Raw genomic sequence first — 27,853 nt, forward strand, 5'->3', positions numbered from 1 at the left:
AAACATGTCTAGGTTCTTTTTTACGTAAGTGGTGAAAAAAAATCCAAAGTTGCGGAAAAAAAAATTGTGCAATCTTCCGAGACCCGTAGCATCTCAATTTTTCGTGATCTCGGGTCGTGTGAGGGCTTATTTTTTGTGCACTGAGCTGATGTTTTTAATGATACCACTTTTGTGCAGATACCTTCTTTGATTGCCCGTTATTGCATTTTAATGCAATGTCGCTGTGACGAAAAAAACGTAATTCTGGCATTTCGATTTTTTTCTCGCTATGCCATTTAGCGATCAGGTTAATCCTTTTTTTACGGATAGATTGGGGATTCTGAATGCGGCGATACCCAATATGTGTATGTTTGCTTTTTTTTATTGTTTCATTTTGAATGGGGCAAAAGGGGGGTGATTTGAACTTTTATATTTATTTTACTTTTTTTATTTTCAAAAACATTTTTCTTTAACTTTTGGCATGCTTCAATAGCCTCCATGGGAGGCTAGGAGCTGCCATAGCTCAATTGGCTCTGCTACATAGAGGCGATGCTCAAATAGCCTCTATGTAACAGAATTACTGCATTGCAATGAGCACCAACCGGATGCAAGCTGGCATCAACAACCATAGAGATCTCAAGGAGACCTCTGGTTGTTACACTGAAGAACCGATGACCCCTCGATCACGTGACGGGGTCAGCGATGCACGTATTTCTGGCCCGATGGCCAGAAGAGCGCATTATATGCCGCTGTCAGAGTTTGACAGCAGCATTTAACTAGTTAATAGGCACGGGTGGATCGCGATTCCACCCACGCCTGTTGCAGGCACATATCAGCTGTTCAATACATCTGACATGTTCCGGCTTTGATGCGGGCTCACCGCCGGAGCCCACATCAAAGCGGGGATACAGACGTCGAACGTACTATCCCGTCCGATGGCAGTAAGGGGTTAAAAGCCTTACTGTTTGCCAAGTGATGTGTATGTAGATAAGGGCTGAGAAGGAGTGGACCCAACAAGTGAGCACACAGCCATGGGAAACCACATCAATATAATGTCCAGCTCAAAGGAAAGACAGGCTACACCTTTATATGCACATTATACCAACAGACTGAAAAAAAACCCAAAGGTATGATCTGGGATATAAACTGATGTGCATGCAGCGTGTAAGCGCACGTTCACACTGGCCACTGAAAAGAAAAAAGTGACATACATGTGGATAAGGTTGAGAAGGACTGGGCCCAATTTGTGGACATACAGTAGATACACGCAGATTCACTCCCGTAAATCAACATGCAGAAACAGGTGCAGTAAGGTAGTTCTGTGCATGGTTGTTAAATTGGAGAATTAAAATAGATATACAAAAATTAACACATAGCCTTCTTAAAAAAAATTAAATATATATATATAACACCTTGAACCTTTTGTTTTTAACCCCCTCCTGGCTTTGGACATACTATTCCGTCCATATGACCTGGGACTTAATACCCATGGATGAAATAGTACGTCCAATGCGATCAGCCACGCTCCCGGTGGAAGTGCGGCTGATTGCGGCCGGGTGTCAACTGATTCTCAAAGCTGACACCCGGCACTAAGTGCCAGGAGTGGTCACGGTCATGATTGCAGTGTTCTGGAGCCAGCATAAGGGCTGACAGCCCCTCTGCCTTTGGCATAAAAAAAAATGCTTTATTGACATACCGCCGAACAAAAAAAAAAAAAACTACCATATACCTCTATCACCAGAAAAATAAAAAAGTTATGGCTCTCAGAATAAAGCGATGCAAATATAATTATTTTTATATAAAATATTTTTTATTGTATAAATGCGACAAAACATAAAAATGTTTTTATAAATGGGGTATCGCTGTCATCGTACTGACCCAAAGAATAAAACTGTTTTATCAATTTTACCACATGCGGAACGGTATAAACGCCTCCCCCAAAGAAATTCATGAATTGCTATTTTTTGTTCATTCTGCCTCACAAAAATCTGAATAAAAAGCAATAAAAAAAGTCATGTGCCCAAAAATGGTACCAATAAAAACGTCAACTCATCCCATAAAAAACAAGCTCTCACATGACTCTGTGGGCCAAAATATGGAAAAAAGTATAGCTCTCAAAATGTGGTGATGCAAAAACTATTTTTTGCAATTCAAATGGTCTTTTAGTGTGTGACAGCTGCCAAACATAAAAACCCGCTATAAAAACCCACTATAAATAGTAAATTAAACCCCCCTTTATCACCCTCTTAGTTAGGGAAAAATAATAAAATAAAAAAACGTATTTATTTCCATTTTTTGATTAGTTATGGGTAGGGTTGGGGCTAAAGTTAGGGTTAGGGTTGGGGCTAAAGTTAGGGTTGGGGTTAGGGTTTGGATTACGTTTACGCTTGGGATTAGAGTTAAGATTAGGGTTAGGGGTGTGTCAGGGTTAGGGTTATGGTTAGGGTTGAGATTAGGGTTAGGAGTGTGTTGGGGTTAGGGGTGTGTTGGAGTTAGGGGTGTAGTTAGGGTTGGGATTAGGGTAAGGGGTGTGTCCGTGGTAGGGGTGTGGTTATGGTTATGGCTGGGATTAGGATTAGGGGTGTGTTGGGGTTAGGGTTGAAGTTAGAATTGGGGGATTTCCACTGTTTAGGCACATCAGGGGCTCTCCATGCAAGACATGGCATCTGATCTCAATTCCAGCCAATTCTGCCTTGAAAAAGTAAAACAGTGCTTCTTCCCTTCCGAGCTCAAAACAGTTGTTTACCCCCACATATGGGGTATCAGCCTACTGCAACTTTTGCAGTCCAATTTCTCCTGATACCCTTGGGAAAATAACAATTTGGGGGCTAAAAAATCATTTTTTTGTGAAGAAAATGATTTTTTATTTTCATGGCTCTGCCTTATAAACTTTAGTGAAACACTTGGGGGTTCAAAGTTCTCACAACACATCTAGATAAGCTCCTTGGGGGGTCTAGTTTCCAATATGGGGTCACTTGTGGGGGATTTTTACTGTTTACACACATCAGGGGCTCTGCAAGCGCAACGTGACGCCCGCAGACCATTCCATCAAAGTATGCATTCCAAAACGGCGCTCATTCCCTTCTGAGCTCTGTCATGTGCCCAAACAGTGGTTCCCTACCCCCACACATGAGGTATCAGTGTACTGAGGACAAATTTCACAACAACTTTTGGGGTCCAATTTCTCCAGATACCCTTGGGAAAATAAAAAATTGCTGGCTGAAAGATCATTTTTTTTATTTTCACGGCTCTACATTATAAACTTTAGTGAAGCAATTGGGGGTTCAAAGTGCTCACCACACATCTAGATAACTTCCTTGGGTGGTCTAGTTTTCAAAATGGTGTCACTTGTGGGGGGAGTTCCACTGTTTAGGCACATCAGGGGCTCTCCAAACTCGACATGAATTCCGATCTCAATTCCAGCCAATTTTGCTTTGAAAAGTCAAACAGCGCTCCTTCACTTCCGAGCTCTGCCATGCACCCAAACAGTGGTTTATCCCCACATATGGGGTGTCAGCGTATCCAGGACAAATTGCACAACAACCTCCAATTTCTCCTGTTACCCTTGGGAAAATAAAAAACTTGGGGTAAAAAGATCATTTTTGTTAAAAAAAAATATGATTTTTTATTTTTACAGCTCTATATTATAAACTTCTGTGAAGCACTTGGGGGTTCAAAGTGCTCACCGCACATCTAGATAAGTTCCTTTCCAAAATGGTCTCACTTGTGAGGGATTTCCACTGTTTAGGCACATCAGGGGCTCTTCCAACGTGACATGGCATCCGATCTCAATTCCAGCCAATTTTGCATTCAAAAGTCAAATGGCGCTCCTTCCCTTCCGAGCTCTGCCATGCGCCCAAACAGTAGTTTACCCACACTCAGGACAAATTGTACAACAACTTTTGTGGTCCAATTTCTCCTGCTACTGTTGGTAAAATAAAACAAATTGGATCTGAAATAATTTTTTTGTAAAAAGACGTCAAATGTTCATTTTTTTTAAACATTCCAAAAATTCATGTGAAGCACCTGACGGGTTAATAAACTCCTTGAATGTGGTTTTGAGCACCTTGAGGGTGCAGTTTTTAGAATGGTGTCACTTTTTGGTATTTTCTATCATATAGACCCCTCAAAGTGACTTCAAATGTGATGTGAGCCCTAAAAAAAATGGTGTTGTAAAAATGAGAAATTTCTGGTCAATTTTTAACCCTTATAACTTCCTAACCAAAAAGTTTTGGTTCCAAAATTGTGCTGATGTAAAGTAGACATGTGAGCAACGTTACGTATTAAGTATTTTGTGTGACAATATCTGTGTGAATTAAGGGCATGAAAATTTAAAGTTGGAAAATTGCGAAATCTTCAAAATTTTTGTCAAATTTCCATTTTTTTCACAAATAAACACAAGTAATATCAAAGAAATGTTACCACTAACATGAAGTACAATATGTTATGAGAAAATAATGTCAGAATCAATGGGATCCGTTAAATCGTTCCAGGGTTATGACCTCATAAAGGGACAGTGGTCAGAATTGTAAAAATTGGCCTGGTCATTAACATGCAAAGCACCCTTGGGGGTAAAGGGGTTAAAAAAATGGACGAGATGAAAAAAGCTTGGTAAGAGGACATCACATACGCAAGCACCTGCATCAGGCTGCTGTATTCGAGTGGCACGTATGGGTCTAATATATTACTATTGCAACAATGAAGTGGGGGTGTGGTTGGTTGTCTGCCTAACAAAGATTTGTGGTGTCTGGGCTCCAGCGGATCTGCCTTATATTCCTAATGTTATTTTGAGTTATTGAGTACCCTGCCTATTACAATCTGTGGAGGAAACCCAGTAGAAGTCAGGAGAGGTTTCTCTGAGTCTTTCTCAGGCCCATGGAGATACTTATTGCTTATTGACTGCTGTGTCTTTCTGTGGCTTATATGATCTCTACCCTCCCTGATTCTCTTTTACTCTCTTCTGTCCTCTGCTCTGGCTGTGAAGTTGAGTGACTTCAAGATACCATCTGTGGGATAGGATTTGTAGGCTTTCACTCTAGAGCTGTGCAGAGTTGTTCTTCTTGAGTGGCTGTCTCTGTATCCTTCTGGGCACTTATCTTTGTTTTCTTCGTGGGTGGTGTGGCGTCCATATGCGGTGGGGAGCAGCTGTTGTGTGTCTACTTTACAGTGCTTCTATCCCATTGTGTGTAAGTCACTGCACTAAAGGTACCGTCACATTAAGCGATGCTGCAGCGATATCGACAATGATGCCGATCGCTGCAGCATCGCTGTGTGGTCGCTGGAGAGCTGTCACACAGACAGCTCTCCAGCGACCAACGATGCCGAAGTCCCCGGGTAACCAGGGTAAACATCAGGTTACTAAGCGCAGGGCCGCGCTTAGTAACTTGATGTTTACCCTGGTTACCATTGTAAATGTAAAAAAAAAACAGTACATACTCACCTTCTGATGTCCGTCAGGTCCCTGGCCGTCTGCTTCCCGCACTGACTGTGAGCGCCGGCTGGCCGTAAACTAAAAGCAGAGCACAGCGGTGACGTCACCGCTGTGCTGTGCTTTACGGCTGGCCGGCGCTCACAGTCAGTGCGGGAAGCAGACGGCCAGGGACCTGACGGACATCAGAAGGTGAGTATGTACTGGTTTTTTTTTTACATTTACAATGGTAACCAGGGTAAACATCGGGTTACTAAGCGCGGCCCTGCGCTTAGTAACCCGATATTTACCCTGGTTACCATTGTAAAACATTGCTGGCATTGTTGCTTTTGCTGTCAAACACGACGATACACGCCGATCTGATGACCAAATAAAGTTCTGGACTTTCAGCAACGACCAGCGATATCACAGCAGGATCCAGATCGCTGCTGCATGTCAAACACAATGATATCGCTATCCAGGACGCTGCAACGTCACGGATCGCTATCGTTATCGTTGCAAAGTCATTTAGTGTGAAGGTACCTTAAGAAGAGGCCTAATCCTGCTTTTCACTGCAGAAACTGGTCTCTCTGGACTCTCAAGGTACAATGGAAACACATTTAGTAGTTTAGCAGCTATTTTGTGTTTCAAAGTGCTATTTAGACTTATCCTGCATTTCATCTGCCTCCATTTCACCTATTAACCGTGAAGAAGAGTATTGTTGTGACTTTGTGATCGGTGTGACACCTATTATATATACTATGGAACTGCACTCCATAGAATCCTGATATACAGCTCTGGCAAAGATGAAAGAGACCACCACATCAAAACCCTGTCATGAGCAGCCCAATCTCCAGACCTGAACCCCATTGAAAACCTCTGGAATGTAATCAAGAGGATGATGGATAGTCTCAAGTAACAAACAACATAAAAGCTGTGAAAAATCATGGTTATTCCACAAAATATTGATTTCTGAACTCTTCCTGAGTTAAAACATTAGCATTGTTGTTTCTAAATGATTATGAACTAGTTTTCTTTGCATTATTTGAGGTCTGAAAGCCCTGGGGTTTTTTTAATTTTGACCATTTTTCTTTGTTAGAAAAAAATTCAAAAATTATTGCTTGGAAATTCGGAGACATGATGTCAGAAGTTTATAGATTAAAAGAACAATTTACATTTTACTCAAAAATATACCTATAAAGAGAAAAATCAGACAAACTGAACATTTTGCAGTGGTCTCTTAATTTTTTCCAGAGCTGTAGATGTGCATTGTGTTGCCTGTTCATTATTTTGTGGAGCAGTATATTGATTGCTGTGTATAACATTCCTAAATGGCAGCAATATATCTACTGCATGGCTGGAGGGAAAAGAGGCAAAAGCTCCTTCAGGAAAGATTCAGGTCCTGATATGGACAACCTTCCTGCTCTACATACTCTGGCACAGGATGACGAGTAAGCTGCTAATGCGCCAGAAGGTCAATATCCGCCAGAGTGAAACTCCCTCTAGTGCATGCAGGAAGAGACTTGGTTTAGTTCTTCAGAATCATGATGGCCAACCGAACTAATCCCTTCCCACCATTCTCTCCGAGTCTGCAGGCACCTTCTGTTGTGAACTCTGTTTTCGGGCTCCCTCTTGTGGTCACAGGTGGTATTGTGTGAGTTTTGTTTTTGGGCTCCCCCTGGTGGCTTTGTTTGTTATCCTGCGGCTTTGAGAAAGATCTTCGGATCGAAACGCGTTGCCGTTTACCCTTCACACACCGGGAGTTGTAATCCGGAGGGAGCACAGTCACTTGTCATATTTTAATGTTGGACTGAAATAAACTTTTTGTATTTTACGGAGCTGGAACTCAACTTTCTTTGTCCTTTGGTTGCTATTCTGATCTCCCCTGATTATCTTCGTTTTCAGTCTCTTCTGGAGAAGCTAAGTTTCTGTTTGATTATTTTTTGCTCATCAGTCTACAATATGATTTCAGTGTATGATGAGATTAGTCCAGCTTGCTAATATGTGAGTTCTTGCTGCTGGTAAGCTCTGGGGTACGGAGTTGCTTCCCCCGCACCGTTAGTTGGTGCGGGGGCTCGAGCAATCTCTGCGTGGATATTTTGCTTAGGGTTTTCTATTGACCGCACAGCTCCCTTCCTATTTTCTGCTATCTAGTGTTAGCGGGCCTCATTTGCTAAATCTATTTCATCTCTGCTTTTGTGCTTTCCCCTTAACTTACCGTTAATATTTGTGGGGGGCTTTTCTATATCTTTGGGGTCATTTCTCTGAGGCAAGTAAGGACTTTACTTTCCCTCTAGGAATAGGTAGTTTCTCAGGCCGTGAAGAGACGTCTAGGATTTTCAGGTAACGTTCCACGGCTGCCTATAGTTGTTTGCGGATAGGTTCAGGTTGCGGTCAGTCCAGATACCACTTCCCCAGAGCTGGTCGTCGGTTTAGTTCTTAGCTAGTCAAACTTGCGATCCTTGCCACTAGGATCATAACAGTACAGCCGGCCCAGAAAGTGTTAATTGCATGGCAGAAGCAGGAGAAGAGAAGCCTTGAGGATTTTTTTTTTTTTTTGCTGCCGTGTGTCTAGCTGCTGTGTGTCTAGCTTCTCTCCTCCTCTTAATCTTGGTGTGGCTCTGAGTTCAGCTGCTGACATGGATATCCAGAGTTTGGCCTCCAGTGTAGATCATCTTGCTGCAAGGGTACAAAGTATTCAGGATTTTGTTGTTCACAGTCCTATGTCAGAGCCTAGAATACCTATTCCGGAGTTGTTTTCTGGAGATAGATCTAGGTTCCTGAATTTTAAGAACAATTGTAAATTGTTTCTTTCTTTGAAACCTCGTTCCTCTGGTGATTCCGTTCAGCAAGTTAAGATTATTATTTCTTTCTTGCGCGGCGACCCTCAAGATTGGGCCTTCACATTGGCGCCAGGGGATCCTGCATTGCTCAGTGTGGATGCGTTTTTTCTGGCCCTTGGATTGCTCTATGAGGAACCTAACCTTGAGAACCAGGCTGAAAAAGCTTTGTTGGCCCTCTCTCAGGGGCAAGATGAAGCAGAGGTGTATTGCCAGAAATTTCGGAAATGGTCGGTGCTTACTCAATGGAATGAGTGTGCCCTGGCTGCAAATTTCAGAAAGGGTCTTTCTGAAGCCATTAAGAATGTCATGGTGGGGTTCCCTACACCTGCAGGTCTGAATGAGTCAATGACTCTGGCCATTCAGATTGATCGGCGTTTGCGGGAGCGCAAACCTGCGCACCATTTGGCGGTGTCTTCTGAACAGACACCTGAGTCTATGCATTGTGATTAGTGTTGAGCATTCCGATGCTGCAAGTATCGGGTATCGGCCGATACTTGCTGTATCGGAATTTCCGATACTGAGATCCGATATTTTTGTAATATCGGATATCGGTATCGAAACAACATTAATGTAAAAAGGTGTAAAAGAAAGAATTAAAATAAAAAAAATCGCTATACTCACCTCTCCGACGCAGCCGGGACCTCAGCGAAGGAACCGGCAGCGTTGTTTGTTTAAAATTCGCGCTTTTACTTGCTTACGTGAATTCCCGGCTTCTGATTGGTCAGGGCGGCCATGTTGCCGGGACGCGGACCAATCACAGCAAGCCGTGACGAAATTACGTCACGGCTTGCTGTGATTGGTCCGCGTCCCGGCAACATGGCCGCCATTAACCAATCACAAGCCGTGACGTCACGGGAGGCTGGACACGCGCTTATTTTGAAAAGCGCGCGTGTCCAGCCTCCCGTGACGTCACGGCTTGTGATTGGTCACGGCGCCATATTGCCGGGATGCGGACCAATCACAGCAAGCCGTGACGAAATTACGTCACGGCTTGCTGTGATTGGTCCGCGTCCCAGGAACATGGCCGCCATTAACCAATCACAAGCCGTGACGTCACGGGAGGCTGGACACGCGCTTATTTTGAAAAGCGCGCGTGTCCAGCCTCCCGTGACGTCACGGCTTGTGATTGGTCACGGCGCCATATTGCCGGGATGCGGACCAATCACAGCAAGCCGTGACGAAATTACGTCACGGCTTGCTGTGATTGGTCCGCGTCCCAGGAACATGGCCGCCATTAACCAATCACAAGCCGTGACGTCACGGGAGGCTGGACACGCGCTTATTTTGAAAAGCGCGCGTGTCCAGCCTCCCGTGACGTCACGGCTTGTGATTGGTCACGGCGCCATATTGCCGGGACGCGGACCAATCACAGCAAGCCGTGACGTAATTTCGTCACGGCTTGCTGTGATTGGTCCGAGTCCCGGCAACATGGCCGCCCTGACCAATCAGAAGCCGGGAATTCACGTAAGCAAGTAAAAGCGCGAATTTTAAAGAAACAACGCTGCCGCTTACAATCGCCGAGGTCCCGGCTGCGTCGGACAGGTGAGTATAGCGATATTTTTTATTTTAATTCTTTCTTTTACACATTTATATGGTTCCCAGGGCCTGAAGGAGAGTTTCCTCTCCTTCAGACCCTGGGAACCATCAGGAATACCGTCCGATACATGAGTCCCATTGACTTGTATTGGTATCGGGTATCGGTATCGGATTGGATCCGATATTTTGCCGGTATCGGCCGATACTTTCCGATACCGATACTTTCAAGTATCGGACGGTATCGCTCAACACTAATTGTGATAGAATTCTGACCAGAAGTGAACGGCAAAATTATAGACGGCAAAATGGGTTGTGCTTTTATTGTGGTGACTCAGCTCATGTTATCTCAGCATGCTCTAAGCGCACAAAAAAGATTGATAAATCTGTCACCATCGGTACTTTACAGCCTAAGTTCATTTTGTCTGTTACCCTGATTTGTTCCCTGTCATCTTACCTGGTTATGGCTTTTGTAGATTCAGGTGCTGCCCTGAGCCTGATGGATTTGTCATTTGCCCGGCGCTGTGGTTTTGTTTTGGAGCCTTTAAAATTCCCTATTCCACTAAGGGGTATTGATGCTACACCATTGGCTATGAATAAACCTCAGTACTGGACGCAAGTGACCATGTGCATGACTCCTGTTCATCAGGAGGTGATTCGCTTTCTTGTTCTGCATAATTTGCATGATGTTGTCGTGTTGGGTCTGCCATGGTTGCAGACTCATAATCCAGTCCTGGATTGGAAAGCAATGTCTGTGTCAAGTTGGGGTTGCCAGGGAATTCATGGTGACGCTCCTGTGGTGTCAATTGCTTCATCCACTCCTTCTGAAGTCCCTGCGTTTTTGTCGGACTACCAGGATGTATTTGATGAGCCCAAACTCAGTTCTCTACCTCCTTATAGGGATTGTGATTGTGCTATAAATTTGATTCCTGGTAGTAAGTTTCCTAAGGGACGACTTTTCAATTTGTCAGTGCCGGAGCATGCTGCTATGCGGAGTTATATAAAGGAGTCTTTGGAGAAAGGACTTATTCGCCCCTCCTCCTCCCCTCTGGGTGCGGGATTCTTTTTTGTGGCTAAGAAGGATGGTTCTCTGAGACTTCGTATTGATTATCGCCTTCTAAATAAAATCACGGTCAAATTTCAGTATCCTATGCCATTGTTATCTGATCTGTTTGCTCGCATTAGGGGGTCTAGTTGGTTCACCAAGATAGATCTTCGTGGTGCGTATAACCTTGTGCGTATTAAGCAGGGTGATGAATGGAAAACTGCATTTAATACGCCCGAAGGCCATTTCGAGTACTTGGTGATGCCTTTTGGACTTTCTAACGCTCCTTCTGTCTTTCAGTCCTTCATGCACGACATCTTCCGCGAGTATCTGGATAAATTTATGATTGTGTATCTGGATGATATTCTGGTTTTTTCTGATGATTGGGAGTCCCATGTTAAGCAGGTCAGGATGGTGTTTCGGGTCCTGCGTGCCAATGCTTTATTTGTGAAGGGCTCAAAATGTCTTTTTGGAGTCCAGAAGGTTTCTTTTTTGGGTTTCATTTTTTCCCCTTCTACTATTGAGATGGACCCAGTCAAGGTTCAGGCTATTCATGACTGGACTCAGCCTACATCTGTTAAGAGTCTTCAGAAGTTCTTGGGTTTTGCTAATTTTTACCGTCGCTTCATCGCTAATTTTTCTGGTGTTGTTAAGCCTTTGACGGATTTGACCAAGAAGGGTTCTGATGTTACTAATTGGTCTCCTGCGGCTGTGGAGGCCTTTCGGGAGCTGAAGCGCCGGTTTTCCTCGGCTCCGGTCTTATGTCAGCCAGATGTCTCTCTTCCTTTCCAGGTCGAGGTTGATGCTTCTGAGATTGGAGCGGGGGCTGTTTTGTCGCAGAGAAGCTCTGATGGCTCTGTGATGAAGCCATGTGCTTTCTTTTCAAGAAAGTTTTCGCCTGCCGAGCGGAATTATGATGTCGGTAATCGGGAGTTGTTGGCTATGAAGTGGGCATTTGAGGAGTGGCGACATTGGCTCGAGGGAGCTAAGCATCGTGTGGTGGTCTTGACTGATCACAAAAATCTGATTTATCTCGAGTCGGCCAAGCGGCTGAATCCTAGACAGGCTCGTTGGTCGTTGTTTTTCTCTCGTTTTGATTTCGTGGTCTCGTACCTGCCTGGTTCGAAGAATGTGAAGGCTGATGCTCTTTCTAGGAGTTTTGTGCCTGACTCTCCTGGAGATTCTGAGCCGGCTGGTATCCTCAGAGAAGGGGTGATTCTGTCTGCCATCTCCCCAGATTTGCGACGAGTGCTGCAGGAGTTTCAGGCGGATAGACCTGACCGTTGTCCACCGGAGAGACTGTTTGTCCCAGATAGATGGACCAACAGAGTTATTTCCGAGGTTCATTCTTCGGTGTTGGCAGGCCATCCTGGAATATTTGGTACCAGAGATTTGGTGGCCAGGTCCTTTTGGTGGCCTTCCTTGTCGCGGGATGTGCGTTCCTTTGTGCAGTCTTGTGGAATTTGTGCTCGGGCTAAGCCTTGCTGTTCTCGTGCCAGTGGTTTGCTGTTACCTTTGCCTGTCCCGAAGAGGTCTTGTACGCACATTTCCATGGATTTTATTTCAGATCTCCCTGTCTCTCAGAGAATGTCTGTCATCTGGGAGGTGTGTGATCATTTTTCTAAGATGGTCCATTTGGTGCCCTTGCCTAAGTTGCCTTCCTCCTCCAAGTTGGTTCCGCTGTTTTTTCAAAATGTGGTTCGTTTGCACGGGATCCCTGAGAATATTGTTTCCGACAGAGGATCCCAGTTTGTGTCTAGATTTTGGCGGACCTTTTGTGCTAAGATGGGCATTGATTTGTCTTTTTCGTCGGCCTTCCATCCTCAGACGAATGGCCAGACCGAGCGAACTAATCAGACCTTGGAAACCTATTTAAGATGTTTTGTTTCTGCTGATCAGGACGACTGGGTGGCTTTTTTGCCATTGGCCGAATTTGCCCTTAATAATCGGGCTAGTTCTGCTACTTTGGTTTCGCCTTTTTTTTGTAATTCGGGGTTTCATCCTCGTTTTTCCTCGGGTCAGGTGGAGCCTTCTGACTGTCCTGGAGTGGATCTTGTGGTGGATAGGTTGCATCAGATTTGGGATCATGTGGTGGACAATTTGAAGCTGTCACAAGAGAAGGCTCAGCGCTTTGCCAACCGCCGTCGCTGTGTGGGTCCCCGACTTCGCGTTGGGGACTTGGTGTGGTTGTCTTCTCGCTTTGTTCCTATGAAGGTCTCCTCTCCCAAGTTCAAGCCTCGGTTTATCGGTCCTTATAAGATTTTGGAAGTCCTTAACCCTGTGTCATTTCGTTTGGACCTCCCGGCATCGTTTGCTTTTCATAATGTGTTCCATCGGTCGTTGTTGCGGAGGTATGTGGTGCCTGTGGTTCCTTCGGTTGAGCCTCCTGCCCCTGTGCTGGTTGAGGGAGAATTGGAATACGTGGTGGAGAAGTTCTTGGATTCTCGTATTTCTAGACGGAGGCTTCAGTATTTGGTTAAGTGTAAGGGCTATGGTCAGGAGGATAATTCCTGGGTTGTCGCCTCTGATGTTCATGCGGCTGATTTGGTTCGTGCCTTCCATGTGGCCCACCCTGATCGCCCTGGGGGGTTTTGATGAGGGTTCGGTGACCCCTCCTCAAGGGGGGGGTACTGTTGTGAACTCTGTTTTCGGGCTCCCTCTTGTGGTCACAGGTGGTATTGTGTGAGTTTTGTTTTTGGGCTCCCCCTAGTGGCTTTGTTTGTTATCCTGCGGATCTGTGGCTGAATCAGCTGCCTCGTTATGCACTAGGGAGTTTCCTATTTAGCTCTGCTTCACCTCCACTTGTTGCCGGCTGTCGATGTATTCAGTGCTATTCTGATCTCCCCTGATTATCTTCGTTTTCGGTCTCTTCTGGAGAAGCTAAGTTTCTGTTTGATTATTTTTTGCTCATCAGTCTACAATATGATTTCAGTGTATGATGAGATTAGTCCAGCTTGCTAATATGTGAGTTCTTGCTGCTGGTAAGCTCTGGGGTACGGAGTTGCTTCCCCCGCACCGTTAGTTGGTGCGGGGGCTCGAGCAATCTCTGCGTGGATATTTTGCTTAGGGTTTTCTATTGACCGCACAGCTCCCTTCCTATTTTCTGCTATCTAGTGTTAGCGGGCCTCATTTGCTAAATCTATTTCATCTCTGCGTTTGTGCTTTCCCCTTAACTCACCGTTAATATTTGTGGGGGGCTTTTCTATATCTTTGGGGTCACTTCTCTGAGGCAAGTAAGGACTTTACTTTCCCTCTAGGAATAGGTAGTTTCTCAGGCCGTGAAGAGACGTCTAGGATCTTCAGGTAACGTTCCACGGCTGCCTATAGTTGTTTGCGGATAGGTTCAGGTTGCGGTCAATCCAGATACCACTTCCCCAGAGCTGGTCGTCGGTTTAGTTCTTAGCTAGTCAAACTTGCGATCCTTGCCACTAGGATCATAACAACCTTCTCCTACTGCAATGGATCTGAGGTTCTCTGACGTTCTATCTTATATTAACAACTACTAAAACATGCAGGTGCATGACCTTAAGCAGGGTTTTACAATTTACCACCTTAATTTGCAAAAGCTGTGGGAGAGAGCTTCTCACTCTGAAAGACATATATCAGACCTACAGGAGGTGCAACAACCAAAGGAAAAAGAAGCAGCATAAAGTCCAGATAAATATGTAAACAAACTTTATTAACAATTTATTACAGGTTTAAAATGAGCAGAGGGAAGTGGTCCCCGTGCTATACTCAGCACGCACCTACAGAAACAGGGGGTATGTGCCTGTAGTATATATATGCCCACATTATAGCCAAGGCTAGTATAGCAGAAAATTAAAGTGACTGTGCATAGGATTCAAAGAAGCCTGCATTGGACACACAGGTCCATAAGATTAGCTGACAAGCATATTTCATACTAAGTATATAATACTATACATACCAGGTAATGTGGAAACAAGTCACGGCGTGGATTGGCACTTCACCCCTGTATCCCCCGACGCACGTTTCGGCTATCGCCTTTCTCAAGGGGTGCATAAGCATAGTGCTGGGTTCAATAAATAGTAAAAGACAGCACACACTGATGGATGTGTGCAGTGGGCTAGCCAATGACCACACAGCGCCCAATCAACCTGCACCCAGCACACCTGAGCGCCGCTCCTAATGGAACACATGGGGCCCCATGCTTCACACAGGAGACAGTGCCATGTGATCGGGAACAGGGAGAGCGGCCATGTGATCATATTGAGACCGCATAGCGCTGATCGCGCCAAACAGGCAGATGAAAGTAAATGAATATCTGGCACTGCGGCCGCATTCACAGGGCCTGACATGCGCAGATCAGACATAAACTACGGATGGCTGTGTGGACACACTACATCTGCGCCTGCGCCTGAAGCCGCAGTATACATCTTAATTTAGTGCAGTAGCCATATTACCAGGATCAGACATGCGCAGAACGTCCCTGTGATCGTTTTTTTAGGAGAATTGCTTTATCCATGTGCGGCCATAATGAACATATAACAAACATAAATATAATGAAAAAATTACGGACAGGTAGCCCTGTAAACTATAGTGCCGAACATATGTAACCGATAACAACGGGATATATGTGATTTTTTAATGTAGCAGCCCCTTAAATCAGGGGAAATGAATCCACACTCGACATAGCCCACAAATAAAATTAACTATATAAATACACACAAGAGCATAATAAATCAAAACATGATATAAAGACCAAAAAATGCAAAAAAAAATATATATATACCACCATAAGGGCACATTCACACAGGACTTCTCCGCCGCTCTTCCCCGCCGCTTTTTGGACGTCACGATAAAGAGAGACAGTGGGGGTATCCTGAATACGGATATATTCCGTAAAAAAACATCTACGAATACCTTGTTGCACGCTACCTCTGGACACCCAAAACACATGGTTAAATCTATTCCTGTGGGGCAGTTCCTCCGCCTGAGACGCATTTGCTCAGATATGGATGATTTTGAAAAACGAGCTGAGGAACTTCGCCTCAGATTTAGGGAACGTGGATACAGTGGGAGGTCCATCAAGAGAGCTTATTTACGTGCAAAACACACATCTAGGGATAGTCTTATGTATGGCCCCCCGAGACGTCCAACTATGGGCGCCTATGAAAAAACAAGATTCATTACCACCTTCAGTTCGCAATCTGATCGGATACGCCATGCGCTTGATAAGGCATGGCCTATCCTAAAGGTGGATCCGATTATCGGGAAATTTCTCCCAACCCGACCCCTATTGACATTTAGACGGGCTAAAAATCTCCGTGACTGTTTGGTCCGGAGTCACCATGTGAGTCAGCATCCCCAAACTTTTCTGGAGAGATTTGCCCCTGGACCTGGATGTCGTCCATGTGGCCGCTGTGTTGCCTGTCCCAACGTGGACACCTGTGACACTTTCACGGACTCAAGGGGTGTCAGAACATACTCAATTAGATCACATATTTCGTGTAATACACGATATGTGATCTATTATGCCACCTGTCCGTGTGGACTTATTTATGTAGGTCTGACTACCCGTTTATTCAAAGTCCGTGTGAGGGAACATGTGTTGGGGATACAGGCGGCCAGCGGCCACGTGGACTCCTCCTTGTTAAAAACGTTACCTAGGCACTTCAGGGAGTTCCATGGGTGTGATTCATCCCTTTTGAGGGTTAGAGGAATTGATACCCTAAAAATTAACATCAGGGGTGGGCAACTCTCTAAAAGACTTGCGAAATTGGAGACGCAATGGATATGGCGCCTCCAGACCATTCATCCGGAGGGCTTAAATGAAAACATTTTATTTGCCCCATTTTTGTAGTCCGCCGGCCCCTGTGTGTGTTTTCCCGTGTATATTTCCGCATGCATCTTTGATTTTAAGTGTTTTTAATGGGTTCTTTGTTTGTTTTTTTACTTTTTCTTTAGTATTAATAGCTGCGGCACATGAAGGACATTTGCTGACCCATTTGGGTGAAGGAGATTCCATTTACTGGAAGATATATGAAGATTGGAGCGACGTTGGCCAGATTGGTTGAAGATACACATTGGGACTTTTATATACGTCCACTTGGAGTATATTATATTTAATATCAGCATTATTATCTTTGGACTCGCTATTGGTTCTTATATATATATCGGTATAGTAGATTGACAGCATATATCTATACCATGTAGTTGCGCCATCCCTTCCATTTATGTATTTTTAGCAATTCCCTTCATGTGCTAATCTATATATTCATAACTGGTGGAGTGTATTTTCTGCTACCTCTTGGGGTGCGTTCACACGGGACTTTTTTGCTGCAGATTTTTGCTGTTTTTTTTTTGCCAATTTTCAGCTGCTAGGACACCTCACAATGGCTCTTCACACCTCACAATGGCTCTTCACACCTTACTACCAGGAACTCCCTCACAATAGATCACAATCAGGACACCTCACAATGGCTCTTCACACCTCACAATGGCTCTTCACACCTCACTAACCACACCCCTAAGCTCTTGGCTGTGAGATCCCTTCCTGCTGGCCATGATTTTCTGCACAAAAAACGCAGCAGGTAATGCTACATGCGTTTTTTCGGCGTTTTTGCAGCGTTTTTTTCATCACCCATTCAAGTCAATGGGTGAGGAGGCGCTGCGGAAACGCAGCGGAAACGCTGAGGGAAGTGACATGCCCTATGTCCAAAGAAAGCAGCAGAGCAGAGGATACTGATCAAACAAAAAACCAACGTGTGTGCGTGAGATTTCTGAAATCTCATAGGCTTTACTGGTACTGTAAAAAGCAGCTGAGGGTTGACATGGGGAGAAGCGGCGGGGAAGAGCGGCGGAGAAGTCCTGTGTGAACGTGCCCTTATGGTGGTATATATATTTTTTTTTTTTGCATTTTTTGGTCTTTATATCATGTTTTGATTTATTATGCTCTTGTGTGTATTTATATAGTTAATTTTATTTGTGGGCTATGTCGAGTGTGGATTCATTTCCCCTGATTTAAGGGGCTGCTACATTAAAAAATCACATATATCCCGTTGTTATCGGTTACATATGTTCGGCACTATAGTTTACAGGGCTACCTGTCCGTAATTTTTTCATTATATTTATGTTTGTTATATGTTCATTATGGCCGCACATGGATATAGCAATTCTCCTAAAAAAACGATCACAGGGACGTGCTGCGCATGTCTGATCCTGGTAATATGGCTACTGCACTAAATTAAGATGTATACTGCGGCTTCAGGCGCAGGCGCAGATGTAGTGTGTCCACACAGCCATCCGTAGTTTATGTCTGATCTGCGCATGTCAGGCCCTGTGAATGCGGCCGCAGTGCCAGATATTCATTTACTTTCATCTGCCTGTTTGGCGCGATCAGCGCTATGCGGTCTCAATATGATCACATGGCCGCTCTCCCTGTTCCCGATCACATGGCACTGTCTCCTGTGTGAAGCATGGGGCCCCATGTGTTCCATTAGGAGCGGCGCTCAGGTGTGCTGGGTGCAGGTTGATTGGGCGCTGTGTGGTCATTGGCTAGCCCACTGCACACATCCATCAGTGTGTGCTGTCTTTTACTATTTATTGAACCCAGCACTATGCTTATGCACCCCTTGAGAAAGGCGATAGCCGAAACGTGCGTCGGGGGATACAGGGGTGAAGTGCCAATCCACGCCGTGACTTGTTTCCACATTACCTGGTATGTATAGTATTATATACTTAGTATGAAATATGCTTGTCAGCTAATCTTATGGACCTGTGTGTCCAATGCAGGCTTCTTTGAATCCTATGCACAGTCACTTTAATTTTCTGCTATACTAGCCTTGGCTATAATGTGGGCATATATATACTACAGGCACATACCCCCTGTTTCTGTAGGTGCGTGCTGAGTATAGCACGGGGACCACTTCCCTCTGCTCATTTTAAACCTGTAATAAATTGTTAATAAAGTTTGTTTACATATTTATCTGGACTTTATGCTGCTTCTTTTTCCTTTGGTTGTTGATTAATTTAGGCAGTGGTCCTATATGTTCCTGCCCTTGGTCCCAGTTTTTCTGTACTGAATATACCCTATCTGGGTTTAAATACAGGTCCTTCTCAAAAAATTAGCATATAGTGTTAAATTTCATTATTTACCATAATGTAATGATTACAATTAAACTTTCATATATTATAGATTCAATATCCACCAACTGAAATTTGTCAGGTCTTTTATTGTTTTAATACTGATGATTTTGGCATACAACTCCTGATAACCCAAAAAACCTGTCTCAATAAATTAGCATATTTCACCCGTCCAATCAAATAAAAGTGTTTTTTAATAACAAACAAAAAAACCATCAAATAATAATGTTCAGTTATGCACTCAATACTTGGTCGGGAATCCTTTGGCAGAAATGACTGCTTCAATGCGGCGTGGCATGGAGGCAATCAGCCTGTGACACTGCTGAGATGTTATGGAGGCCCAGGATGCTTCAATAGCGGCCTTAAGCTCATCCAGAGTGTTGGGTCTTGCGTCTCTCAACTTTCTCTTCACAATATCCCACAGATTCTCTATGGGGTTCAGGTCAGGAGAGTTGGCAGGCCAATTGAGCACAGTAATACCATGGTCAGTAAACCATTTACCAGTGGTTTTGGCACTTTGAGCAGGTGCCAGGTCGTGCTGGAAAATGAAATCTTCATCTCCATAAAGCATTTCAGCCGATGGAAGCATGAAGTGCTCCAAAATCTCCTGATAGCTAGCTGCATTGACCCTGCCCTTGATGAAACACAGTGGACCAACACCAGCAGCTGACATGGCACCCCACACCATCACTGACTGTGGGTACTTGACACTGGACTTCAGGCATTTTGGCATTTCCTTCTCCCCAGTCTTCCTCCAGACTCTGGCACCTTGATTTCTGAATGACATGCAAAATTTGCTTTCATCAGAAAAAAGTACTTGGGACCACTTAGCAACAGTCCAGTGCTGCTTCTCTGTAGCCCAGGTCAGGCGCTTCTGCCGCTGTTTATGGTTCAAAAGTGGCTTTACCTGGGGAATGCGGCACCTGTAGCCCATTTCCTGCACACGCCAGACTCAGTCCACTGCTTCCTCAGGTTCCCCAAGGTCTGGAATCGGTCCTTCTCCACAATCTTCCTCAGGGTCCGGTCACCTCTTCTCGTTGTACAGCTTTTTCTGCCACATTGTTTCCTTCCAACAGACTTACCATTGAGGTGCCTTGATACAGCACTCTGGGAACAGCCTATTTGTTGACAAATTTCTTTCTGGGTCTTACCCTCTTGCTTGAGGGTGTCAATGATGGCCTTCTTGACATCTGTCAGGTCGCTAGTCTTACCCATGATGGGGGTTTTGAGTAATGAACCAGGCAGGGAGTTTTTAAAAGCCTCAGGTATCTTTTGCATGTGTTTAGAGTTAATTAGTTGATTCAGAAGATTAGGGTAATAGGTCGTTTAGAGAACCTTTTCTTGATATGCTAATTTATTGAGACAGGTTTTTTGGGTTTTCAGGAGTTGTATGCCAAAATCATCAGTATTAAAACAATAAAAGACCTGACAAATTTCAGTTGGTGGATAATGAATCTATAATATATGAAAGTTTAATTGTAATCATTACATTATGGTAAATAATGAAATTTAACACTATATGCTAATTTTTTGAGAAGGACCTGTACTATGTTGGTGACCTTATATTGTTCCACCTTAGTGTTTTACCTACAGGAGGTGCAGTGTACTATTCCAGAGCAAATAAACTCCCTGTAGAGAAAAAATGTCTGCCTTTGAGGACCAAATCTCTGTGTACCTGAAAAAAGAAAAACATGAGGAGATTCCTGCTGCCTTCCTGGAATCATAGTAGAAAACCTTTTTGACAGTTTTATTTTTTTTACTTTTTTCACTATTGTCTTACTTACACTTGGAGATAGGGATGGTGTCCACAATGCTGCCCAAAAGAGAAAAGAATGAGCTGTGAGCTCTGACCTCAATGCCATTGATGTAAAAGCTAAATGGCACGGCTTGGGTTGCCCTCACCTTTTATAGGGTGCTGTTGTGTCATTAGCATATTCTCTGAGTCTTCAGCAGTGTGTGAAATGACGTCAAGATTTTATTTTGTCAGACTTGTACAACTGAATCACAGATTATTTGAATTCGCAGGGACTTTTGATAGACCTTTGAGGTCAAACCACTCATCTCTAGCTGTCACACCACTAGTGGTCACACCAATTATCAGCTTGATTTTTATTTCTCTTTCGTTCGTTCACTTTCTATTTAGTTAATTGGTAGAAATAAACTTCAAACATTTCTATTTTTGTAAGCATTCTTATTTTGCATCATTTTCTACACCAACCTAAACCTTTTGTGCAGGACTTTATATACTACAATTTTCAGAGCAGATATATAGAAAAAAAAGACTTGACACAGTAAAATGATTTCTTTTCACACCTACACACATCCTCTTCCATAACACTTCTGCTTGTGTCACCTGTTTTTTTTTTCGCCCTTCACAAACCACATATACATTTGTTAAAAGAAAAACAATTTGTAGGCTGCATCGGTTAAACTTTCATACAAGATATGAGATACATAGATATGAGATACATGGAAAAACTTTTAACTGCTGACAAATTGCGCTAGTATAGGTATCTAACCAAAATAAAAGTTTTCTTACATTAAAGATCTAAATATTTTCTGCAGACTTTTTTAGATTTTCATTCCTCAAAAATGTTTAAGTAAATCTGCAGCTGTAAATATGTGGCAAATAGTACAAGATTAGTCACTTTTTTCATGAAGAAAAATGCTGATAGTGTGTATATGTAGAAAAAACAAACAAACATTAATCTCTCCTTCCCAGAAGGTAGGGCTTTTCTGGTCCTCTAAAGATTTTTTTTATTTTAAAATTTAGCAGATATTTCCACTAGTAACCCACGGTATAATGCACAACTCGTGAGTTTTGTCCTTGATTTTTACTAAATTCTTTAACTGAAAGGGAAAAATCTATAATTAAGCCACACTCAATCCACAGTATGAATTCATAAGCTTTGAATTTAAACATCAACACCGAGATCAATTCCTGCAACACGTGAATGAGATTTGTTAAAGCCTCATCTAAAAATCCAGTAGGAAAATTTGTATCAACTCTATCTTGTGTAAATGTATTGCTATACTAGTATTATTATTATTGTTATTATTTTTTTTATATAGCATCATTGATTCCATGGTGCTGTACATGAGAAGGGGTTACATACAAAATACAAATATCACTTACAGTAGACATACTGACAATGACAGACTGATATAGAAGGAAGAGGACCCTGCCCTTGAGGGCTTATATTCTACAAGATGGTGGGGAAGGAGACAGTAGGCTGGGGAGTTGCAGCAGCTCTGGTGTTGGTGAGGCGGTAGCTTCAGTAGTAGTGAGGAGGCAGCAGGGTCATTGCAAGCTGTAAGCTTTCTTGAAGAGGTGGGTTTTCAAGTTCCATCTGAAAGATCCACAAGTGGTTGATAAAAATAGGACGTCTTGGGGCACAGAATTCTACAGGACGGGGTTATTCAGGAGACATCTTGGAGGCAATTGGGTGAAGAACGCAAATGTGTGGACGAGAGAAGGAGGTCTTGGGAGGACCGGAAATTACATGAGGAAAGATAATGGGAGATTAGTTCAGAGATATAAGGAGACAGGTTATGGTTGGCTTTGTAGGTCAGTATTAGTAATTTGAACTGGATACGCTGAGGAATTGGTAGTCAGTGAGGAGATTTGCAGAGGGAAGAAGCGGAGGAGTAGCGGGGAGAGAGATGTAAACAGAGTAGGTGGAGAGGGCTTGGATGTGCGGTTTGAAGGACAGGGCAAAGTCAAGGGTTATTCTGAGGCAGCGGATTTCCGGCACGGGATAAAGTGCGATGTCATTTATTGTGTTAGATAGATCAGGTGAGGATGAAGGAAAGATGATAAGTTCAGATTTATCTACATTGAGTTTGAGGAAGTGAGAGGAGAAGAAGGAGGATATGGCTGATAGACACTCCTGGATTCTGGAATAGCAGAGAGGTGACATCTGGGCCAGAGAGGTTGGTCCGAGTGTCATCAGCATATAAATGGTACTGCAAGCCATGGGACTTTATGAGTTGTCCCAAGCCAAGGGTACAGATTGAGAAGATTAGGGGTCCTAGGACAGAGCCTTGAGGGACTCCAACAGAGAAAGGGGAGGATAAGGATGTAGTATGAGCAGGGGCGGATTATAATAGGGTCAATCTGGGTGGTAGCCCAGGGCCCAGTGGTGTAGGGGGGCCCTGGGCTACCGCTCAGATTGCCCACTGCCATCAGGGCATTACTGCCCTGACTGACATATGGGCCCGGTGGGCAGAGGGGGCCCGCACCGGGCCCCGTCTCATCTGCTCACTGGCCCCCCCTACAGGCCCTGCGGCAGTAAGGCTATTGACGTGCGGGTGCGGGCCCGCACGCCAATAGTTAACAGCCACCAGACAATCGGAGGCTGGCAGCTGATGTCTGCCGCAGGGCGCACGTCATCGGCATCTGACATCATTGTCAGCCGCCGGCGAGTGCACGCTTCACCTGAGTGGAGGGAGGAAGCTTCGCCCGCCGGCCGCCGCAGGAGCACGGCTTAGTAAGTAAGAACTCATGTGTTTTTTTTTTTGTTTGTTGTTTTTTTAGAGCTGTGATCCCGGGACAGAATGCTGGAGACACTGGGGGCAGAAATGCTGGACATGCTGGGGGCAATATGCTGGACACACTGGGGCCTGGAGGCAATATGCTGGAGACACTGGGGGCAGGATGCTGGACAGTGGACACACTGGGGCAGATTGCTGGACACTCTGAGGCAGATTGCTGGATACACTGGGGCAGGATGCTGGACACACTGGAGCAGAATGCTGGGCACACTGGGGGCAGTATGCTGGACACACTGGGGGCAATATGCTGGAGACACTGGAGGCAGGATGCTGGAGACACTGGGGCAATATGCTGGACATGCTAGGGGCAATATGCTGGAGACACTGGGGGCAGGATGCTGGAGACACTGGGGCAGATTGCTGGACACACTGGGGCAGATTGCTGTACACACTCGGAACAATATGCTGGAGACACTGGGGCAGATTGCTGGACACACTAGGGGCAGGATGCTGGAGACACTGGGGTAGATTGCTGGACACACTGGGGCATAATGCTGGAGACACTGGGGCAGATTGCTGGACACACTGGGGCAATATGCTGGACACATTGGGGCAGAGATGCTGGACACATTGGGGCAGAGATGCTGGACACATTGGGGCAGAGATGCTGGACACATTGGGGCAGAGATGCTGGACACATTGGGGCAGAGATGCTGGACACATTGGGAGCAGAGATGCTGGACACATTTGGGGCAGAGATGCTGGACACTGGGAGCAGATATGCTGGACACATTGGGGCAGAGATGCTAAACACATTGGGAGCAGAGATGCTGGACACATTGGGGCAGAGATGCTGGACACATTGGGGCAGAGATGCTGGACACTGGGAGCAGAGATGCTGGACACATTGGGGCAGAGATGCTGGAAACTGGGAGCAGATATGCTGGACACATTGGGGCAGAGATGCTGGACACTGGGAGCAGATATGCTGGACACATTGGGGCAGAGATGCTGGACACTGGGATCAGAGATGCTGGACACATTGGGGGCAGAGATGCTGGACACTGGGAGCAGATATGCTGGACACATTGGGGCAGAGATGCTGGACACATTGGGGCAGAGATGCTGGACACATTGGGGGCAGAGATGCTGGACACATTGGGGCAGAGATGCTGGACACATTGGGAGCAGAGATGCTGGACACATTGGGGGCAGAGATGCTAGAAACTGGGAGCAGATATGCTGGACACTGGGAGCAGAGATGCTGGACACTGGGGGCAGAGATGCTGGACACTAAGGGCAGAGATGCTGGACACATTGGGGGCAGAGATGCTGGACACTGGGGGCAGAGATGCTGGACATATTGGGGGCAGAGATGCTGGACACTGGGGGCAGAGGTGCTGGACACTGGGGGCAGAGATGCTGGATACTGGGGGCAGAGATTCTGGACACATTGGGGGCAGAGATGCTTGACACTGGGGGCAGAGATGCTAGACACTGGGGCAGAGATGCTGGACACTGGGGCAGAGATGCTGGACACTGGGGGCAGAGATGCTGGACACATTGGGGGCAGAGATGCTGGACACATTGGGGCAGAGATGCTGGACACATTGGGAGCAGAGATGCTGGACAATGGGGGCAGAGATGCTGGACACTGGGAGCAGAGATGTTGGACACTGGGGGCAGAGATGCAGGACACACTGGGGGAAGAGATGCTGGACACTGGGGGAAGAGATGCTGGACACTGGGGGAAGAGATGCTGGACACTGGGGGCAGAGATGCTGGACACTGGGGGCAGAGATGCTGGAGACATGGGCAGATTGTAGATATGGGGCATGATTGGAAACACGGGGCAGAATGAAAGACATGGGTCAGGATTGGAGACAGATCGTGCAGGATCATGGGGCTGGATGGATATGATGGCGACTGATGGGGCAGGATGGGGAGATCATATGGGGCAGAATAGATACTCATGAGGACAGGATGGGAGAACATATAGCTGGAGCCAGGAATGAGATACATGGGGCCAGGATGGGGGATATTATAATTACCATAGGGGCTAATTAAGGGATATTATTACTGCAGTGATGCATTTATTTTATTTTTTGAGGACACTGTTTTAAATGGGGGGGCGGTCCTGTTACTGTGTAGAGTGACACTATGTCGCCTCTTTTTCTTCATGTGGTGTAATGTAGAAGTTGGGAAAAATTAAGCAATGTGTTCTGCAAGGGGAGCTCGAGATAACTGTGTTATTTCCTGCAGAGACGAGTCCTGGCTGGATGAAGTGATGGCGGTCTGTGCTGAATGAAAGATGAAGGACTTCACCTAGAGACGTCACTGGTGAGTCAGTGTGACCTATGCGCTGACACTATACAGTACACTATATACTATATACTGAACTGAAGGGTAAATTGACTAGATCAATAGATGTTTGACAGGTTATAGTTTCACACAGCAACTATTTTTCTGAGATAATCTGGTTCAGGTATATGATGACCCTGTCGCATGACCCCGTCGCATGACCCCATCGCATGACCCCGTCACATAACCGGGGGGCCCACAGTGTCTGAACAGCCCGGGGCCCTGGCTAACCTTAATCCACCACTGAGTATGAGAATGGAAGACACTGAATGTGCAGTTGGAAAGGTATGAGGAGATCCAGGATAGGGCAAGGTCTTTGCTGCCAAAGGAAGTGAAGATCTGTAGTAGGAAGTAGTAGTCAACTGTGTCAAAAGCAGAGCAAAGGTCTGGAAGGAGGAGTATAGAGAATTGTCTGTTAGCTTTGGCTGTAAGTAGGTCATTAGTCATTTTGATCAGGGCAGATTCAGTGGAATGATGGGGACGGAAACCAGATTGTAGATTGCCAAAGAGCAAATTAGATGAGAGATGGGAGGAAAGTTCATGGTGGACCTGTTCCTCCAGAAGTTTGGAAGTGAATGGAAACAGCGATATGGGGCGATAGCTAGACATTGCAGTTGGATCGAGGGATGGCTTTTTAAGGATAGACGTGATTGTGACATGTTTGAAAGCAGAAGGTAAGGTACCAGAAGTTAGTTATAGGTTTAAGGGATGGGTTAGGGATGGGATTAGTGTATGGTGAGTTTGGGAAGGAGATGGGATGGGATGGGGTCGAGTGCACAAGTGGTGAGGTGTGATTTGGAGAGGAGATCAGTAAGCTCCACTTCAGTGATGTTGGAAAGGGAGGTTATTGAGGAGGGGCATTGTTTTAGTATACAAAGGGGTTGTGGTCATTGAACAATAAAGACTTCCCTTGTTTGGTTAATTTTATTTTTTAGGTGTGTGGCAAAGTCCTCAGCAAAAATGAGGGAGTGTTGAACAACTGTATGGGGTTAAAGGATAAGGAAGATACGAGGGATATAAAGTAGGTCTGCTTTGCAGAGGTGAGGGCAAATTTGAAAGTTATAAAAACTTAATTCCAGTTCACCCAGTTGCTCTATGCTCATCCACCTTGGGCTCAGACACCGGTCTCGCCCTGGCCTCACATCAAGAAAAATAGAAAAAATTGGAATCCAGCTCAACAGGACTGGATTTTCATTTTATTTTTATTTTTCAAAAGAAAATATGGTGCATACAAAAGAAAAATTTACATGGTCGACATGACCCAGTCGACACATTTTGACTGCACTAAGCAGTCTTACTCATGACTCATGACTTCCTTCCTCAGCCGTTAGCTCCCAAAATGCGTTGGATTGAGACCGTTACATTACCTGATAGACCTGACTGTAGGTAAGGGAGTGACATCACTACCTTAACTAGTAGCGGTATTCACCGTGTAGATCAACGGCAGTGATTCTGGCACGCTTGCCACCGGCCGGGGCAGCGTTCGTTCACTATCACTGCCCAAACAAAGAACCTTCTAGCATTTTTGAACTTCATTGCAATTGTCATCCTTGGACCAACATGAAGCGGGTCAGTGGATAGTATTTGCTGGTTCGATCGCCTGCTTGAACCAGCAGCACAGTCTGATCGACACCACCGCACCCAGCTTTCCACAGAAGTCTTCAAGTGTGGCTTTCCTAACATCCAGTGCACCCAGCTTTTCCAACATTGATTGTTACTATTGATGAGTGAACGTGCTCGCCACTATTCGTTACTTGCCCAAGTATCAGGGTACTCGGGGTACTCGCCGAGCAGCGGGCATTTCCGGCATTATTTGGCAGTAACTGCAGTCTCAACCCCGCGTTTTTGGCGGACTTTAGAGACCCAATCACGGTGCAGGGATTGTCTGCCAGGCCATGAAACGCCGAAGCCATCTTTGTTGTGATCAGGTAGTGAGTGGCTGGGCCGCACAGCATCATCCTGAGTATAAGAGACCTGGCGCCGCCCTGCTCGCCGCATTCTGTTCCTGTTTCAGCGAGTAACGCGGAAAGAAAAAAGATGACAAATGGTCACACACAATAAATAGAAATACTATAAACTTTATTAATA

Source organism: Ranitomeya variabilis, chromosome 7, assembly GCF_051348905.1.
Source record: "Ranitomeya variabilis isolate aRanVar5 chromosome 7, aRanVar5.hap1, whole genome shotgun sequence".
NCBI classification, from domain to species: Eukaryota; Metazoa; Chordata; class Amphibia; order Anura; family Dendrobatidae; genus Ranitomeya; species Ranitomeya variabilis.